General features: G+C 46.3%; 1 protein-coding gene across 1 annotated transcript in view; it reads left to right on the top strand.

Moving 5' to 3' along the window:
• The window catches only part of LOC119462588 (solute carrier family 41 member 1), a 520,047-nt gene that overhangs the window by 13,063 nt on the left and 486,592 nt on the right, over positions 1 to 20,392 (top strand). Inside the window, exon 2 of the mRNA XM_049672745.1 lies at positions 14,637 to 15,289. The gene's annotated coding sequence lies outside the window, so the exon portion shown is untranslated. The remainder of the gene's footprint in view (positions 1 to 14,636; positions 15,290 to 20,392) is intronic.

Raw genomic sequence — 20,392 nt, 5'->3', positions numbered from 1 at the left:
GCAAACTCTTGTTCAATTCTAGATCTCTTTTTCATTAGTGGCTCAATCTCTGCCCAAGCTAGCTGCTCTGTTCTCCCTGGAATATCTGATCATCAGGCAGTGATACTTACGCTTTCTGATGTTGTTTTAAAGAAAAATTGCAAGAGGGTCTCGTTCCCAAACTTTTCACGAGCAGATGACACTTCAATATTGGACTTAATGTCATTTGAATTTGATTCTTTTTCGAGTTGCACTACTGATATTCATTATTTCTGGAAGCGTTTCAAGGACATTATAAATGAGTGTATTGATAGATTCGTTCCACGCATTGTAAAAAAAATCGAAAAGAAAGAACCCCTGGATTTCTTGGGAAACGTTGCAGTTGCGTAGACGGCTCAAACGCTTAAAAAATCAAAGACGGTGCTCTAAAGACGTAAGTATCCTCCAGCAAAGAATTTCTGAACTTGCTTCTCAAGTGAAAGCAAATGTATTGTCTGACAGGGAACCCTATTACGGCCAACAACTTCCGAGTCTCATGTCTTCGTCTCCCGAGAGGTTCTGGAGTTTAATTTTGCCTAATACTGTGACAACTGACGTTTTTCAAATTGCCGGTGTAGAAACTAGTGATTCCTCTGTAATTTCTAATGCTTTCAATGATCATTTTAAATCTGTTTTTATAAGGGATAACGGAGTCCTGGAAACATTTGATGTGTCAAGCCCACCCCTATCGGATGTTGTCATAAGTGAAGAAGGAGTTTTGAATTGGCTTTTGAAACTTGAACTTAAAAAATCTTCAGGTCCTGATGGAGTACCGAATGAGTTCTTAAAACGCTATGCACAATGGGTTTCAAAGTACCTAACAATTCTCTTTTCTAAATCACTCAAAGATGGTCAAGTTCCGGATGACTGGGTAACTTCTAAAGTCAAGCCCCTACATAAGAGTGGAAATCCCCATTCTGTTGCTAACTATCGGCCGATCTCATTAATTTCAACTTCCTGTAAACTACTTGAGCATATAATACATAAGCATATTTCAGAACTCCTAGATAAGCACAATATTTTGTCAGGTTCACAACATGGATTCAGGAAAGGATTTTCTACTTGTACCCAGCTGGTAACTACAGTTCATGATTTCGCACTATCTATAAATTCCGGAAAACAGGTAGATGCAATTTTTATGGATTTTGCTAAAGCTTTCGGTACGGTCTCTCACAATAAATTACTCTTCAAATTGGATTTAATTCTTAAAAATACCCAGCTTCTAAATTGGATTTCCGGTTATCTTTCGAATCGAAAACAGTACGTCTTTTTCAATGATCATTGTTCTCGTACAGTACCGGTTGACTCCGGTGTCCCCCAAGGCTCGGGCCCCTCCTCTTTTTGTTGTTTATAACACATGACATACCTGTAAAAGTCAAATTATATGCGGATGACTGCATCCTATATTCAGAAGTAGAAAACCATAAAGACCAGATTCATTTAAACGATGCATTCCAAAAGGTCATTCGTTGGTGCGATAAATGGCAGATGTCAGTTAATTTTAAAAAGACTGTTTTCATGAAAATCTCTCACAAACGTAACCCTCTTCATTTTGCATATTCAGCCAATAACGTTTTTTGCAGTAGGTACAACACTACAAGTACCTTGGTCTTTGGATTTCGAATGACCTTGACTGGACGAGATATATTAACACTGTAAAAAGCTCGTGCAATTACAAACTATTTTATCTTAGACGGGCTCTCAAGCTCTCCACTCCCGCCGTTCGCGTTATTGCATTTAAGGCAATTGTTCAACCTACTTTAGATTATGCATCCATAATTTGGTAGCCTCACAGTAGAAAAAATATCCCCGAAATGGAAAAAATTCAAAAGAGAGCTGTTAGATTTATTTATAACAGTTTCGGCCGTTCTTCAATAACATGTTTATTAGCAAAAGCCAACCTCCCAACACCTACACAAAGAAATAAAGTATTGAGATTGAAATTTTTCTTTCAGTTAGTTAAAGGTTATTTTAAGTTAGCGACTTATCACATATACTTCATTTCTCCACAGGATATGCCACAAGGCCGGGGCATGCCTTTACAATAACCCCATTCTCCACCCATAATAACACATTCAAGTATTCGTTTTTCCCTAGGACAATTACAGAATGGAATAATCTTAGTAACGAAGTTGTTTCACAGTCATCCTGGAACCTTTTTGCTGCACAGCTCCAGTAGTGAGTGTCTGCATTCTATACATGTGCTCCTGCTGTTTATTTCAATCACTGTAGCGATTCTCCACTCGTGATCAGCTTGAATGTAACGCTGATTTCTTTATATGCCCTTATGCCGGTTTATTGCGAACCGTTGTCTTGTCTAAAAGCGTGTACTCACCTTACCTGCAAAGGAAATGGTTATGCACAAAAACAGTATGAACCAACTCGCCCAGCAGAAAGTTTTACTGAGTCACCTTACCTGTTTTATATTTATTTGTTTTGCCGATTTGTACATTTAGCAAATGTATACCCACCCTGCTAAAACCCTATGTTAGGGTTGCAGTATTCATAAATAAATATATAAATAAATAAATAAATAAATAAATAAATAAATAAATAAATAAATAAATAAATAAATAAATAAATAAGTAAATAATAATAAATAAATAAATAAATACCCAACATACTCCTGATATTATACTGTTGCAAGGGACTTGGTTCAAAGCTGGTCAAGATTTTCATTTAAGAAACTATCGTTGCTTTCGATTGGATAGGCCTTTCCGATGTGGAGGGTTGGCTTCGTTCATTTCATCTAGAATTTGTCATAGAGCAAAAATTTCATATCAGACTACGACTCCTGAATGCGAAATTTTAGTATTAGAGATAACACTTGCAGGCTGCGCACCACTTTCTGTAGTCAATACCTACTTCCCTGCTGGATACAAGATGTCAGTACATTTGAGGTCATCTTGGCCTACTGCAAAAAGAACACGTTGTTCACGGGTGATTTCAATTCACATCATGTGGCGTGGGGCTTCCGCACTGATGCATCCGGGAAAGGTTATTGGGATTGGGCTTCTTCGAGCAATGTTACTTGCTTAAATACTAAATTGTACCTTTTGTTCGCTGTCAGTCGCGCTCTGTCTTAGACTTATCATTTGCTAGCTCAAGTTTATCATCCTCATCTTGGGCTGTCGTTGATGACGCCACAAGCAGTGATCACCGTCCTATACTGATCCATACTGCCTGCCCCTTAATTTCTTTAGATAATGAAGTACATGTATTTGTGGACTATTCAAAATTTAAGAAAACATTACAGTCCACGTTAGCATCTTTGATAGGTATGGAGAGAGATACTAAAGCTGTACGCCTTTGCGCGGTTTTGAAGGGTACCCTAAAAAAATCTGAGTTTGCAGTATCTAAAGCAAATAGTAGTTCTGGCTGTCCCTGGTGGAACCCTGACTGTGCACTAGATTATAGACGCCGAAAGGCTGCGTGGAAGAAACTTCTTCTTAACCAATGCCCTACAAATTGGAGTAACTATACGTATGCTGCAGCTATGTTTAAATGAACAGTCTCTATAGTAAAAAGTAATTATGATGAAAAACGATATAATTTTCTGTCGAAGAGTGGCAATAAAAAAGCGCTTTTTAGTTTTCTTCGTTTTCGCAAGGATATACCAACGCCAGTAAATATTGATTCAGTAATCCTATCGCCTAAAGAATTATCAGAATCATTGGAAAAAATTGCCAGAGGATTAGAAAACCGTTTTACAGCTCAGATACAATTGAACTTTGTCAAGATTGCATCCGAGGACAGTTTTATAAATGTGACGATTGAAGAGCTTTCGCACGTTGTAAGACCTGCCTCAGCTCCAGGTCCAGATGGGATAACAACGAGCATGCTAAAACTCTTATTTGACGTGTCTCCACAGGACCTACTTAATATCATCAACTACTCCCTAAAGAACAGTTGGATTCCTCCAGATTGGAGGCTTGCTAAAATTCTCCCCCTACTTAAGAAACAAGGAGCGGATTTGCATATGGACCACATAAGCCCCATTGCATTAGCATCTAACATTATGAAACTAATAGAAAGAGTTATACATCCGTATAATGAGGTTTAGACCGGGATGCTCGATTTGGTGCGCGCACGTTGATTTGGAGGGACGTATTAAGCTTGCTCGTCACAGGCGACAGTTTGCAGCGCTAGTGCATGGCTCTTGATATAGCTAAGGCATACGACAGTGTAGAGCATATCATTCTCTTCAATATCCTAAAGAACATGAATTTTCCTCCATATATAACAAATTGGATTTATGAATTCCTAAGATGTAGAAAATTCTATTGCTCACAAGGTGGTGTTTCGACGTCAAAATATAATCAGTCAAGGGGAGTTCCACAGGGTTCCGTTCTTTCTCCCATTTTGTTTAATATTCTAATGAGCTCAATTCCACTGTGTGATGATGTACAAGTGTATGTTTACGCAGATGGCGTTGCATTCTTTGCTTCAGCGAGTGACATTCACTCTCTGCAAAGAATATTACAATCATATCTAGCAATACTTGAAGATTGACTTGATGATATTCGTATGACATTAAATGTTAGCAAGAGTGCCTTGCTTGTATTTTCCTTAAATATACCGGTTAATGTCTCCCTTCAATACCGTCAAGAAATAATCCCTCAGCGCGACCTTATTAAGCATCTAGGCGTTATATACGATCAAAAACTTAGTAGGCGCAACCACATCGAACATGCTACGTCTGAGGCAGCGCGCGCTGTTGGCATGGTTCGAAAACTCGGTCACCGCTGCTCTGGCCTACGCAGAGACACTCTCATTATGATTTATTGTATGTATGTTCGACCCATATTGGAATTTGGGTGTGTTTTATTCTCTGGTGGTCCAGCATACAAGATCAACTCCCTCGTTCTTCTAGAGCGAGAGGCCCTCCGGATTTGTCTTGGATTGCCAAAATTTGTTGCTAATAATGTATATCAAAAAGCCCGATTACCCACACTCGTTAGTATATTCCGCATCCTTACAGTAAAAACCTACTTAAACATTTACGCATCTACATTGAGACGATTGCAGTATGTATTTATTACGGAAATATCTGCCTTCTTTGAAGAAACATGGTCCCGTCTATACAATCCGCAGGTTCGTTTTGTGCAAACTCACGTAGAACAATTAAAGGTTCAGATACGCGAGATTATTCCCATCAAAAAACCCGTAAATGCTATCAGAATTGAATTTGATGACATATTTCCTTCCAATGCTAAACTCCTGCCAACTAAATATCTACGCGGATTACTGCAAGATCATTTAGCGCAAATGAAAATCAATACTGTAATAGCGACGGATGCATCAGTGTGTGACGAGGTATTCTTTCTGAGGCGCTATCCTAGTCTTATTCAATGCGACTGCCTGATTTTACACCTATATTTCAGGCGGAATTATTAGCAATTATATTAGCTCTTCGTAAACTTCCTGGAAATTCTTCGACAGCTGTAATAGTAACTGATTCGTTGTCAGTGTGCACAGCACTCCCCTCATCCTCAGACAATACAGTTTTGAACGAACTAGAAAGATTAATCCCTTCGACCTTACGTGTGGTGCGTTTAATATGGGAACCAGGTCACCATGGTTTGTTTTTAAATTAAATGGCCGACGCACTCGCACGTACATCCCTACAGGGACCAGTCATGCATGTTCTGCCGACTTCTGCTTATATCACCGCGGCTAGGTTTAGAAAACTATGTCTCTTAAATTACTCTGCAAAACAGACATTCCAAATCACAGACTTAAAGCATTTGCTTTACCCTTGGCATAATCAATGGTGTCCAACACGTAAATTGGAAATCTCAATTACAAAATTACGATGCCGTATTCCACCCTTAAATTTTTATCTACACAGGTCTGGTCTGGCGATGTCCCCTCTATGTCATTTCTGCAATGGACCTGAAACGACTGATCATTATTTATTAAACTGCCGCCGATTCACAATCCAGAGAAAGAAATACTTCGAAATTCCGTTCCGAAAATTAGGCATCGCTATAAACACTGAAAATATTCTATCTATCGGGGCAAATACACTGGGTTTTAGCCACAGGAACGTATGCAGGGCCGTATGCGAGTTCCTCGGTGACACAAGGAGAATACCAAGTTCATTTGCTGATAAATTGTTTATTATTTTACAAAATTTCAATTTACGTTAATTTACTGATTGATTACTTATTAATTTCGAAAATTCCAATTATACTGATTGAAATTTATTACCTTCTACCTTGATCTCCTTCCAAAAAGCACACGATTCCCTATAGGATAAAATAAAATACGGCTCTAACATCAGTTAGTTTCATTGCATAATTTCAACCCACCTCATTAACCGCCGGCTTCTTGGCCAATCCCCCGTGGTGGGTATGCGCCATGGCAAAGGAAGCAAGCAAGGCGACCTGCTGCTATCCCTCTTGATCAGGGTTGTGCGACCTCTGTTTTTGACGTTGCGACAATATATAATACAGGGTGTCCCAGCTATCACGCAGCACGATTTAAAAATAGGGGAACGGCGTTACGCGAAGCAAACCTAGTGTGTATTGTTTCCACTACAGTGGAGTAGCCGCCAGTATTTTTTTCCGTTACTGAGATTAATTATTTATTGTAATAATTATCTAACTCGAGAAGTACTGTCGTAATTATCAAAGTGTAAATGAGAAAGTTGTAGAGCACCATGAAAAACTCCCGATACAGCTTTCCGTTGCTCAATACGTGCTACATAAAAGTGTTTTTCCGAGCATGAAAGATGCCCGCGAATACACGCAAAGTGCCTCGAGCGGCCAGTCGTGCGGCAATTCTGCGTGTATTCGCGGGCTTCTTTCACACTCGGAAAAACACATTTATGTAGCACGTATTGAGCAACAGAAAGCTGTATCGGGAGCTTTTCATGTTGCTCCACAACTTTCTCATTGACACTTTGATAATTAGGACAGTACTTCTCGAGTTGGATAATTAAGTACAAATAATTAATTAATGCTCAGTAACGAAAAAATAAAAAAATGACTGGCGGCTACTCCAATGTACTGGAAACATACGCACTCGATTGGCTTCGCGTTACGCCGTTCCTATTTTTTTAAATCGTGCTGCGTGATAGCTGGGACACTCTGTATATATATATATATATATATATATATATATATATATATATATCGAGAAGAAAGGGAACCGACGGGCCCGATTTTTATTACCATATCATAAGAAGCCAACACACAATGACACCAAGGACAACATAGGGGAAATTACTTGCACTTGCTAATTGAATTAAAGAAGTGATAAATGAAGGGAAATGAAAACGGATGAAAAAACAACTGTCCGCAGGTGGGGAACGAACCCAGGTCTTCGCATTACGCGTGCGATGCTCTCACCATTGAGCTACCGCGGAGCCGTTTTCCCATCCACTTTCTGGGGTATTTATGTTTTACAATTAGAATTAACCCTGGTTGTGGTAGCCAGCGCCATCACTCACAAGCCTAGGGGCGGAAGTGGAACATCCTATATATATATATATATATATATTATATACAGGGTGTTTCAGCGAACACTTTCAAAAATTCGTAAAGTGTACCTGTGGCTGATACCCCAATTCTAGTTAATGAGCCGGTCTACTCAAAGCGGTGGACATTATATGCGCAAAAAATTGAAATGCATAATCGACTAATTAATAAAAATTCACTAATTAAGTTTTTAACGAATTACCTGATGGCCCATGTTGCAATTTACAAATTGTAGCCGTGGAGTTCGCAAGGCGGATCCACTTGGAACGAATTCCCGGGATGACACCACTTTCGAGATATTAATTCCCGAACTTTGCGGAGAAATGCATTGGCGTTCCAGTTAACTTTGTGCTTCAATGCATAAAGCGACGTTTTGTTAAGAAACTAACTGGAACATTAATGCATTTCTTCGCAAAGTTCGGGAATTAATATCTCGAAAGCGGTGTCATCCCGGCAATTCGTTCCAAGTGGATCCATCGCCTTGCGAACTCCACGGCTACAATTTGTAGATTACAATATGGGCCATCAGGTCAATAGTTTAAAACCTAATTAGTGATTTTTTATTAATTAGTCGATTATGCATTTCAATTTTTTGCGCAAATAATGCCCGCCGCTCCGAGTAGACCAGCTCATTAACTAGAATTGGGCTATCTGCCACAGGCAACCTTAAATAAATTTTGAAAGTGTTCGCTAAAACACCCTGTATATATATGTATATGTATAGTATATGTACACCAAGCTCCGGCTTCCGGTTCCGCTTCCACTTCCGGTTCCGGAAGGCGGTACCGCAACTTCCGGCTTCCGGAGAACGCTTCCGGCGTTTTGTCCGAATGATCCCCCGGTGCTTCGCCCGCTCATCATTCACTTCGTGGATATGCGGTGTTTTTTTTTTTTTATGTAGCGGCCGTGCTAGTGGTTACGAAGTTCGCTCTGGGACTGGGAGTTCGCGGGTTTGAATCCCGCCTCGGCAAGGAAAGTTTATTTTATTTTATTTCTTAGTAGTTGCTTGATACGCGCCACAAAGTACGGCTGGCCTAAACAGCTTCGCTGTTAAAAAAAAAAAAAAACACCGCCCAAGCACTCCGTACAGATGGTTAACCAGTGCAGCGCCGGTGTTTAGCAGTGGTTTAATCCCGACGCTGTATTGAAGCGTTTCTCAATTATTGGTTACATATTTGTGTTTCTAGTAGAACGCAAGGGCCAATGGCGGGCGGATGCTGCTAACCACGACGCCGAGCTAACTCGAGACACGGCCGCTGGATAAAAAAAAAAAAAAGGGTGCGGCCTGCCGCGTCGGGCGTGCTGCTATGGGAGCGAACGTGACGGCCGTAGTTGCATTGTCGGCCGCTTGGCTGGGCCGAACGGCACTAGCTGAAGGGGTTGGAACGCGTCAGATTGCACGCGCGACGGCGTTCCAAGCGCGTTCCTGACGCATTTGCTATGCCGATGCCAGACAACAGCTCCTGGCGTGTGGCGCCGCCGCCGATCACACCGTTTTCGATGCACGTGGCAGGCCGCTACTTTTTTAGATGCGAGAGCATCTTATGCTCGGGGCAGTGTCCGTTCTGCGGCGTCCGCACCCATACTGCGCATGCGCAACTCTCCCTCATTCTCCTCTTCTAGGCAGGTCTGCGCTCTCCTCCTCCCCTCTCCCCCTCTGCGCTACAGGCGCGGCGCAGCTAATCATTGCATATAACTCTCTCTCTCCCTCTCTCTCTAAGGGTACGCCGGTAGGCGGCGCAAGTGTCGCGGCGCAGTATAAAGCGCGCGTTCGCTGTGCTTCCGTCAACGATTCCTAGCGCACCTACGCTAGGAATCACGTATGATCTCTAAATAAAGACGCAACAACCCCGTACAAACGTCTCCTCACTTCTCAACACATTCTCTCACTCTAACTTTCATTGGGTTGTGAAACGAAACGGAACTCGATGCGCACCCCCCGCCATGCTTTCGCATCCCACCATGGTTGCCCGCAGGGTGAGATGATGTGATTTTTTTATCCAGTGGCCGTGCTCGAGATATCGAACGCATGCGACAACGACGAGTCGAGGAAGCGGCGTTGAGGGCAAAGCAGCGTCCACGTGGCGATGACGGGAACGCGCTCGCCGGCGCCAACGCCCGCTTTCGGCGGGAGTTTCTCGAGCGGCAATTTGGCTTTAGCTGCGACGAAACGTTCACGTTGAAATCTCGAAGTTGAACGCAAGCGCCAATGGCGGGCGGCTGCTGCTAACCACGACGCCGAGCTAACTCGACTTATCGAACGCATGCGACAACGGCGAGCCGCGGAGACGGCGTTGCGGGCAGATCAGCGTTAACGTGGCAATGGCGGAAGCGCGTTTGCTAATGACGTCAGTAACGGCGCTGCCAATGGCGCGCGCGCTTGGGTGCAACGTAGAGAACGAGGTAACTGACGGCGCAGCCAATGGAGACGTTTAGCGAAACATAGGACGAACGGTTTTTCGTTTCGCCTAGCCATATACAGCTTTCGATGTAAAACCAATGGAATGGATTCGGATGTGGTAGTATGTGAAGGAAAAGGCTAAATGTTAATGATCGCTGTCATAGTCATGAGCATGACTAAGGCTTTCGCCTTAAGGTCTCGTAGGCGTAGCTAAAGGGACTCCTCAGGACTCATGACATGAATGTCATGACATGCTTGTCATGTAGGTCATCAAACAGCTGCCTATGTCTTGGTGTTCTCATGGTCGTTTCGTTAACTTGGTAGGCTCCCCGCACACTGCTTCGCATAACATCGATTTCCACATGGCGTGGGATCTGCCAGCTTTTTCACCGTGGTCGTCTTCAGCTTAACTCGTAGGCGATCGATGCGTAGACGATCGATGATGGACCGCAAGTTTGCATCGCTGAGCTGTTGCTTGCGTATGTCACTCAAGTCGCAGATGGCGAGGACGCAGGCGTCGGAATCGTGGGCGGAGGAGTCGGGAGGGTCGACCGGATGACGGGATAGCAAATCGGCGTCCCGGTGCATGGCGCCGGACTTGTAAAGGACATAAAAGCTGTATTCTTGAAGCTTTAGCGCCCAGCGGTCAGCCGGTTGGGTCTGTGAGGAACAAGAGCCCGCACAGCGCATGGTGGTCCGTGATGTCCGAAAAGATGCGGCCAACCAAGTACGGTCAAAATTTTGCTACTGCCCAAACTAGAGCAAGGCATTCACGTTCAGTCATCGAGAACTTGCTCTCGGAAGGGGAGAGGAAGGACTAGCGTAGGCTATAACGTGGTCTTGTTCTTATTGCCGTTGAGCGACAACAGCGCCGATGCCGTGCTGTGCGAACTTCTGTAGGCGCTGTGGGGTCAAAATGCGCCAAGATGGGAGGAGTGGTAAGCAATCTGGTGAGCGTGCGGAATGCATCGGCTTGTTAAGAACTCCATGAAAATGTGATGTCCTTCTGCAGGAGCTGTGTTAGCGGACGAGCAATGTCGGCAAAACTCCTGACAAAATGCCGGAAATAAAAACACAAACCAACAAAGCTCCGGACGTCCTAGGCCGAACCCGGCGCCGAAAACATTTCAGCACACAAATTTTGTCAGGATCAGGTTGGACGGCACGAGAACTCACACGGTGACCTAAGACAGTAATTTCACGACATCCGAGGCTGCACTTCGAAGAGGTCAACTGAAGGCCAGCTCGTCGGAAAACGCCAAGCACTGCCGATAGGCGAGTCAGGTGGTTCTCAAATGTTGGCAAAAAAAAAACAGTGACATCATTGAGATAACAGATGCATGTCGACCATTTGTAGCCACGAAGCAGAGAGTCCATCATTCTTTCAAATGAGGCGGGGGCATTACATAAGCCAAAAGGCATAACTTAAAATTGGAAAAGACCGTCGGGTGTAACAAATGCGGTCTTTTAGCGATCAAGGTCATCGACAGAAATCTGCCAAAATCTCAGGCGGAGGTGGATGGATGAGAAGAATGTAGACCCGTGAAGACAGTCGAGGGCGTCATCAACCCGCGGCAGTGGGTAGACGTCATTACGTGTGACTTTGTTCAAGTCACGGTAGTCGACGTAGAAGCGCCAGCTGCCATCCTTCTTTACTAGGACGACAGGTGATGCCCAGGAACTACAGGAGGCTTCAATGACGTTTTTGGCGAGCATCTTGTCGACCTCACGCTGAATCACTTGCCGCTCAGCATGGGACACGCGGTAAGGATGCCATCGGATGGGGCTGGCGTCTCCAGTATGAATCCGATGAGTTACAACGGATGTCTGGCCCAATGGGTGGTCGTCAAAGTCAAAAATGTCGCGATAGGACAGCAACAGGTGCCAGAGCTCGGCAGCGTGTGCTGGGACGAAGTCAGTCGCTATCATTTTCTCAAAGCACAACATTAAAACACAAGTTTTAATGTATGCTTACGACACCGCCTTAGTTTACTCAGGTGACTCGCTCTCATCATTGCAAGACATTATATCTGGCGAACTACTAAAGGTAGACCAATGGTTTTCGGAAAATAGACTAGCCCTAAACACTGATAAAACGAAATATATCATATTTCACTCCAACAGGAAAATACTAAATTACAGTACCTTTAATTTGACTTTAGCGAACCGAACTCTGGATCGTGTTAATACGGTTAAATATTTAGGAGTTGCTTTAGACTGTCACTTGCATTGGAGAGAACAAATTAACCTTGTCTGTAGGAAACTCGCTTTCAGCTGTTACACCCTGGCCCGTGCCAGGCAATATTTTCCTCGTGCTTTGCTTCGTTGCATATATTTTTCTTTATTTCATACCCACCAGGGCTATTGTTGTGAAATATGGGGCCTAACATATAAAACTTACTTAACACCTATACTGCATTTGCAAAAGCGCGCCCTAAGAATAATAACATTTTCTTCTGTTCATCACCCTAGTAGCAGTCTGTTTATTGACCTTCGTATCCTTTCTTTTACGGCTTTAAGAAATTATAAGATCACTTGTTTAGTTCATAAAATACTGAACACCAACTTCCCCTTACCCAACACCATATTTAACTTCCCACGTGCAAACACCAGACAAGCAACTAACTTTAACCTAAACCTTCCTTATTGCAGCAATGTCTACGGTGAACTATTATTGGAGTTTTTTGGCGCTATAACATGGAACACTGTGCCTGTGGAAGTAAAAGTAACCAGAAACTTTGATCTTGCATGTAAACGCTTCTTCTTGTCTAGACAATCGGAATAACACCTAATTTACAAATTAATACTTGTTCATGTATGCAATGTTATTATTAACTAAGAAAATATGTACGTGGTTGACCTATATGCTATTTCTGTATTGGACCAGGTACTAGCCACATAGGCTATTGGTCCAACTATTTTTGTATGAATTATTTGTATTGTATAAATAAAGCTCATTCTGATTGATTGATTGATTGAAAGCGGACATCAGGTGAACTGGACGAGGTGGTGGCCGCAGAAGAAGGCGAAAAATTGTCAGCAGCGAATGCAGAAATGGCATGCTCGTCGACAGCAGAGACGTGAGCGACAGCAGTGCCAACCGGGATAATTTACGTGCACCAGCTAAAGTTTAAGATTGGCAGTGACACTGTGTTCTCACTGATGGTAACGAGGGTGTGAGGAACGGCAATATTCCGGGCCAATACAACTTCGGATATTGGAGTCAGCGAGTAATCACCATCAGAAATGGGAGGCTGATACGTCAAGTTAACTTCAGGCAAACTTCAGCGCTGGCGCCACTACTCCTTTGTAAGTTCCTCGCATCACCTGACGTTTATTTTATCCCCAAAGTGCTCTGTTTCACTGCTGTTGCATTCCGCTTCCCCTTCATCTTGAGATGATCTTGGTGGGTGCTTGAGTAAGTCTTTCCTTCCTTTATGTGTACGCCGAGGTATTTATATTACCTGACTATGGGCATGAATTGCTGTTGAAACGACACCACGTAATTACTAGTCTCTTCGTGAAATAAAATAATTCTCGATTTCTCTGTGATAAACTTAGGATTGATTTGGCGCTGAATTGCCACAGATATTCGCGAGTGTCTGTAAATCTCTCATATTGTCCGCTAGTCGTCCACAGGGACTATTTCGTCCACAGGGACCTTCTGTTGCACCATTGGTCCATTACGAATGTCGGATAAATCAAACCCTATTTCGCTGTTTTGCAGTTGTCTTTCTATATGCCGTTAACATAAAGCGTGAACAACAATGGAGACAGAGGACATACTTGCTTCAGTCCTTGGTGAATTTACACCACTTGATTACATTTTCGACCTGCCCATGCAATTTGTACTCGGTTGTCTCCATAGTAGAGCCGGTTATTGCAGCGCTGTCGCAAGAGAGGTACGCGAAGCACACCGCTGTGGTGTATCTGTCACCGAGTTATTATAACTAATATGATAATACATCTGCGTTTTGGGGGATCGTGCACAGAGGTACGCCGTGTACGTAAATAGCTCTCTCACTGTGGTCGATGGGAAGCGTGTAGCTTGCGAAAATAGAAATACCGGCAAGCAGAGGCAGCTGAGATTACAGTAGAGCTGGTGGCTTAGGGCTCCAGGGTTCCCAAGTGGCAGCGGGGTGATCAAAGCTGCAGAACCGGGGCGGTCTGTGCCATGTGCCGGGGGTGTACGAAATTGTCGCAGCTGATCTTGTATACGACAAACCCCCGACAAAGTACCATGTGTCATGCAATTGAACGAAAACAAAGATGGTGCGAGACACGCTTATAAAACCTGCCCTGTCATAGGCTTGACGACCGAACACCATAAGATCGTCGCTTGCAATGGGTTTCTTAAATCATTGTTTTTCCTCGAACAGCGTTAGCTGGGACACTAAATAATGACACGTTGTTTATATGTCGTACTTCGGGAAATTTGCATGGGCACGTGCTTTAAGGCGTGCCTCGGCCGCAATTTTTAGCATTGCCGCTGCAAAGGCTCTCTTACTTTTGTAACTCTGAGGAAACTGATGCTTCACGCTTTCAGCCTAAGGCCACTGAATGGTTTGTTGCTATGTGCGCAAATGCATCGAGATGACAGAACCCCCCCCCCCCCCCCCCCCCCCCAGCATCGAAGAACTCTTTTGCTGAGGTTACGCACGCGTGCACTTACTTACCTGTGTCTGCATAATATCCACGGTACATGGATCATGCCTATTTTTTCCCTCGCGCAGATCCAAAACCACGGCGCCAATTTGCCGGCCATTGCTCCTCGCAACTCCGGTGTTTGCCTCGTACTGATCACGCGAGGTATGGTCGACGGTGCGCTGCTGTTGCCCATCTCCAGGTTCTGCTCGCGGGCCGCCAAGCCGTGGCTGCTGGACGCGCAGATCTTCCGCCAAAGCCTTGCGCCGTAGCCCCCGACGCCGCTCGCTAGCTGGCTGCTGCGCTGGCGTCCGAGACAACAGCCACCGCGGCAGCTGGTGGCCGGCATAGAGTGCAGGCGTTGTGAAAGCGGGCGGAACACTGCCACGCTTGCCTCGGAAGCGCCCCCCGCATCTATTGGCTCTACCGCGTCGCCGAAGGAAAGAATAGACGCACACTGAGGCTTTCCCCGCAATCGCCTTTTTTTTTTCGTTCTACTCGGTAGCCGTTACCAGCAGCACTTAAACGACCCTTCGTCTGTCACAAGACACAAACCCCCGAGTTAAAGGCCTGAATCTGCTTCACTTAAGAGTGTTTGCCGCTGCTTGTCCCATTGGGCGAAGACGTGCTTTCGGAAGGACTCCCGCTGCGCAAGGTTGACATTCAAGTGCCGTCACCAGGCCGACGGAGCTCACGCGGAGTCTACAGAACGGCAGCGCGGGAAGCGGCTGTGCTTCATTGGGTGAGTGCCACTGTTTGTGGAGATACACAGAACACCGTTTCTTAGTATGTATCCTACAAGTGCTCACGCCGCAAATTTTGTGAAAGCCGCGAGCACTACGATGAAATAATTCTACTTACCCTTGTTGATCGGAGGGGGGGGGGGGGGCGTGAGAGGCGATGTAGCCTTGCCATAACTACGATACGTAGTGATGTTCCAATTTTATTGGTCGTGATATCAGCTGCTTTGTCTTAAGCAGCTGCTTTGGCTTCTTAATCGAGCCGAAATAAATTTGCGGTGTCTGCGTGTGACCGTCCCGGGAAGGGGGCCACGAGGAGTAGCGCAGGTAAGTGCGGGAAAAAAGTTACCCTATTCGCAGACAATTGAAAACAATGTTAGCGGTCTTTAATAGTGCTACAAACCTGTTGACAAGTCCGATGTCTGAAAAGTACGAGAACAAGAAATGTGAAGGCTACGATTGGGGTATTTATTTTTCGTAAAGACAGTTGGTACACAAATTCGCTTAGCGGCTTCGTTTGACCGCGGTTACAGAGAGTTCCATGTAGCTTTGCGCAGACCGATGTCGGTAGCCCGACGTCAGTAATATCGCTACGAAGGAAATGCTGTCACTATTTCTGCAACTACGAAACAATGTATGTAAACCCATGAGCAAAAGTATAATAACCACAGGCTCAAAAGAAAGAAAGAAAGAAAGAAAGAAGAAAGAAAGAAAAAAGAAAAAGCTGGATTTATTTTTAATAAAGATGGTGGCACAAATTGAAATTGACCAGTGCACTAGAAAATTCGCAATGCAATGTTTGAATCACCATCCCGAATTTCAGGTTACATTCAGAGATGACGGAAAGAAATCGGCTTCGTCGTGGAATTTCTGATCCTTGTACTTCTTTTCTTGCTCACTGGAGAGATGTGTATATATATATATATATATATATATATATATATATATATAATATATATTGTTACAACGCTGGGAACAAGGTGGAAGAAGAAGGGCACGAGCTGGTGTCGGAAGACAGCAACGTTAGGGACTTGCCTGCGCTGCCTGTCTCTTGTAATATCAGGTGTAAATAGATTTCACTGTTACTTTAATCCTTGTGTCACATTTTGGTGAAGGTGCCGGGTACATCTCATGTGAGACGGAGCTCCCAAGCGGACTTAGCCTGGCCGTTACCACCATGCCGACTGACGAAGCGGCTACAACAACGGTGACCACCATGCCAACCGCCATCTCGACTGTTTCTCCTCCAGGACGGCACGTTGTATCGGCGCAGCATGCACCCTAGTGGTCCCGAGTTTGTCGTTCCCCGCCATCTGCGTGCCACAATTCTCTCTCTCTCTCTCTCTCAGTTACACGATGTACCCACGGCTGGGCACCTTGGCGTCTCTCGCACGTACGATCGTGTACGACGCCGATTCTTTTGGCCCGGTCTATACCGATCCGTCAACCGCTACGTCGCTTCTTGCGAGTTATGTCAGCGCCGGAAAAAGCCACCTCTACTCCCTGCTGGTCGCCTTCAACCTATCGACGTGCCATCCGATCAGTTCTTTCGCGTAGGGTTAGACCTGCTTGGACCTTTCCCTATATCTGCTTCCGGCAACAAGTGGATTGCTGTCGCTACCGACTATGCAACTCGGTCCGCGATCACCAAAGCTCTTCCGACATCCTGCGCGACCGACGTCACTTAGTTTCTTTTGCATGACATCATCCTTCATCACGGCGCTCCTCGTCAACTTCTTACAGACCGCAGCCGGTATTTCCTCTCCCGAGTTGTGGACGACCTACTCCGTTCCTGCGCCACCAAGCGCAAGCTCACTACTGCCTACCATCCCCAGACGAACAGCCTTACTGTCGGTGATGGTGCGATTACGCACCATCACTGACCTGCTATCAATGTACGTTCCCAATGACCACCATGACTGGGACAATGCTCTTCCCTTCGCCACATTCGCGTACAATTCGTCGCGTCACGACACAGCTGGTTACCCACCATTTTATCTATTGTACGGCCGCGACCCCGTATTGCCTTTCGACACCGTCCTGCCCATCGCTCAGGATTCTACGTCGGAATACGCCCGAGACGTCATTGCCACAGCCGAACAGGCACGTCAAGTTGCTCATCGTCGCCTTTCTATTTCCCAGAACAAGCAGAAGAGCACACATGACAGTCGCCACCGTGACGCTAATTTCCTTCCCGGGGACCTTGTCCTATGGTCTCCTAGCCACCGCGTTGGCCTATCAGAAAAGCTAATGTCGCGCTACGCTGGTCCTTACCGGGTCCTCCGCCAGGTGACAGCTATAACATACGAAATCTCCCCGGTCACGACTCCCGCTTGCTCTGCCCAGCCTCCCCGTGACGTCGTGCATGTTGGCCGCCTCAAACGCTACCAGTCTTCGTCTACATAAGACGCACTGGGACAGTGCTTCCACGCCGGAGGGCCATATGTTACAACGCTGGGAACAAGGTGGAAGAAGAAGGGCATGAGCTGGTGTCGGAAGACAACAACGTTAGAGACTTGCCTGCGCTTCCTGTCTCTTGTCGGTATTCGTGCACAAGTGCGCCCTGGCGCCGACAAAGGCGACGACCGGGCTGCTCGAGGTTACGGAAGGCATCTAGAGAAAAAGAGATTCTTGTTGTTGGCGCCCCTCTGGTTTCTTCTCCCGAGTACGGCGCGGTGCTTCTATAATAAAGCTCCTGAGATTTGTGTATCGCGACACTGGTGGAAGTGCTGGGTACCGTCGCCTCATGATCGGCACTCCTACGAGCAGCCCTGCATCTAGCCCCACAAGACACCCACGCGTCGAGACGCCTGTTCACCGCACGAGTCGCCGCCTGCAAGGTTTGAGCCCCGAATTCGGTGTCTTGCAAACATCGTCTTCATCAACCACCGCCACCCCAGCTCCAGCAATGACACTTCCAAGCAGCCCAACTCAGGTAACAGTTCAAAACCTTCGGATTCCTGAACAATTTCACGGTGACGCGCATGAAGATGCGTTGGACTAGCTGGAGAAGTATGAACGGGTAGCGAGATCGAATCACTGGCGCCCCGACCAGAAGCTGTTTAACGTCTATTTCGCCCTCGAAAAAAGTGCAAAGACGTGGTTTGAAAACCGCGAGGGAAGTCTGACAACGTGGGAGGACTTTTCGCGTCGGTTTCTCGACACATTCGGAGACACAAATTGACGTGAAAACGCACTGCGCCTTCTCGATACGTGCATACAAAAGCCAAATGAAGGTGTCGCCATGTTTGCTGAAGACATGGCGCGTTTGTTTCGCCGCGCAGATCCCAACATGACGGAGGCTAAAAAGCTCAGCCACCTCATGCGTGGTGTCAAGGAGCAGCTGTTCGCTGGCCTTGTGCGCAATCCGCCGACAACAGTGGACGAGTTCATTGAAGAGGCCACATCAATCGAGCGGGCGCTGCAGCAGCGGTACCAACAGTGCGATCGCCTGATTGCCGGGGCACCGACAGGAGCCGCAGCACTGGTTACGGACGATGAAACCTGCTTGCACCAGTTGATACGCCAGATTGTGCGTGAGGAAATTGCGAAGGAGAACGCTAGGCTCGCACCGTCACACGAGTTCCCGGTTGACTCCGTCGCTGAAGGGGTACGACAGGAACTCCGACAGGTGCTTGCCCCTTCCAAGCCTCGTACCGAGCTGTCATACCAGCCGAATGCATACAGCTACACAGACGCGGTCCGCCGTCCGTCGCCGTCTGAGCCGCCGTACCAGCCGAACACATACAGCCACACAGATGCTGTTTACCGTCCCTTGTCTTCCCTGCCGGCGCCACAATACCGTCAACGGCCTCCTGTCGCAGCCTGGGCCCAACGGGAACCTGTCAGACGGCCCCAGCTCCGTAGGACCGATATATGGCGCACTGAAGATCGGCGGCCATTGTGCTACAATTGTGGCGAACCAGGACACATCTATCTTTTCTGCCCTCATTGCCCAGCTGGCTACCAGGGCCGCCCATATGCCTCTACGCGTCGCCTGGGTCATGAAAACCGTGTCCCCTTTGACGACAGCCGCACTCGCCGGCAAGTGAGCTCTTCTAATTTCCGGTCACGCTCACCGTCTCCAGCACGTTTCGCCTCGCACAACAACCGCACTTTTGCTGACGTCGTGAGAGGTCGTTCTCCCAGCCCACGGCGAGGAAACTGAAAGCAGCGACCTCAAGGGGGAAGGTTGCAAGTCCTCAAATTGCCGAAAATCCCCCCTTGTTGCCGAGAAAGGAAGACGCCGATCAAAAGGTAAATAATGCCGACAAAACTGTGACTGCCGACCTCGCTGTTACGATTGACGGGCACGAAGTGACGGCCTTAGTAGACACTGGCGCGGACTTTTCAATTATGAGCGAGCCGCTGGCAGACAAACTCAAGAAAGTCAGGACAAAATGGACGGGCCCTTATATTCGCAATGCTGGCGGCCAGATTATGACTCTACGGGCAAATGTACTGCAAGGCTTACGATCGGGAACGCAGCTTTTGTCGCCACATTCGTGATTCTGCCGGAGTGCTGCAAATCACTCAGTTTAGGCATGGACTTCTTAATGGAGTATGGCGCCGTTGTCAACATACGCGACGGCGTAGTAACGTTTTCCCCTGCTAACGACACTACCAATGGAACAGAGCGACAACGCCGCACCGTACGTATTATCGACGAGGACGTCTGTATACCGCCACTGTCTTGCAGCCTTGTTTCCGTCAGTTGTGGCACACAGCTCACCGAAGAAGCGGTCGCGGAACATGCAACCGCCCTTCTCTTCCGACAAGGAGTCGCCATCGCCCGTGGCATCGTCTCCTTAGTCGACGGGCGGACTGATGTTCTATTGACAAATTTCACAAACGAACGTTGGTATATCAGTAAAGGCACCGCTGTCGCATGTCTCGATGAATTAGACCCCACTGAAGACTGTTTTACTATGCAAGGAGAAGCCAAGGCTCCTACAACGCCATGCACACCCGCCGTCGACATTGGACCAAACTTAACACCTGCAGATCGACACCAGCTTATGGAACTGCTTGAACAGCTTCTCGTCTACGTCGCGAGTAGGTCAAACGCCGCTGACAAAGCATTACATCATCACGGAGGAGACAGC

Source organism: Dermacentor silvarum, chromosome 8 (genome assembly GCF_013339745.2).
Source record: "Dermacentor silvarum isolate Dsil-2018 chromosome 8, BIME_Dsil_1.4, whole genome shotgun sequence".
Classification (NCBI taxonomy): Eukaryota; Metazoa; Arthropoda; class Arachnida; order Ixodida; family Ixodidae; genus Dermacentor; species Dermacentor silvarum.
The sequence above is the reverse complement of the archived record's forward strand: the minus strand, read 5'-3'. Positions and strand labels throughout refer to the sequence as shown.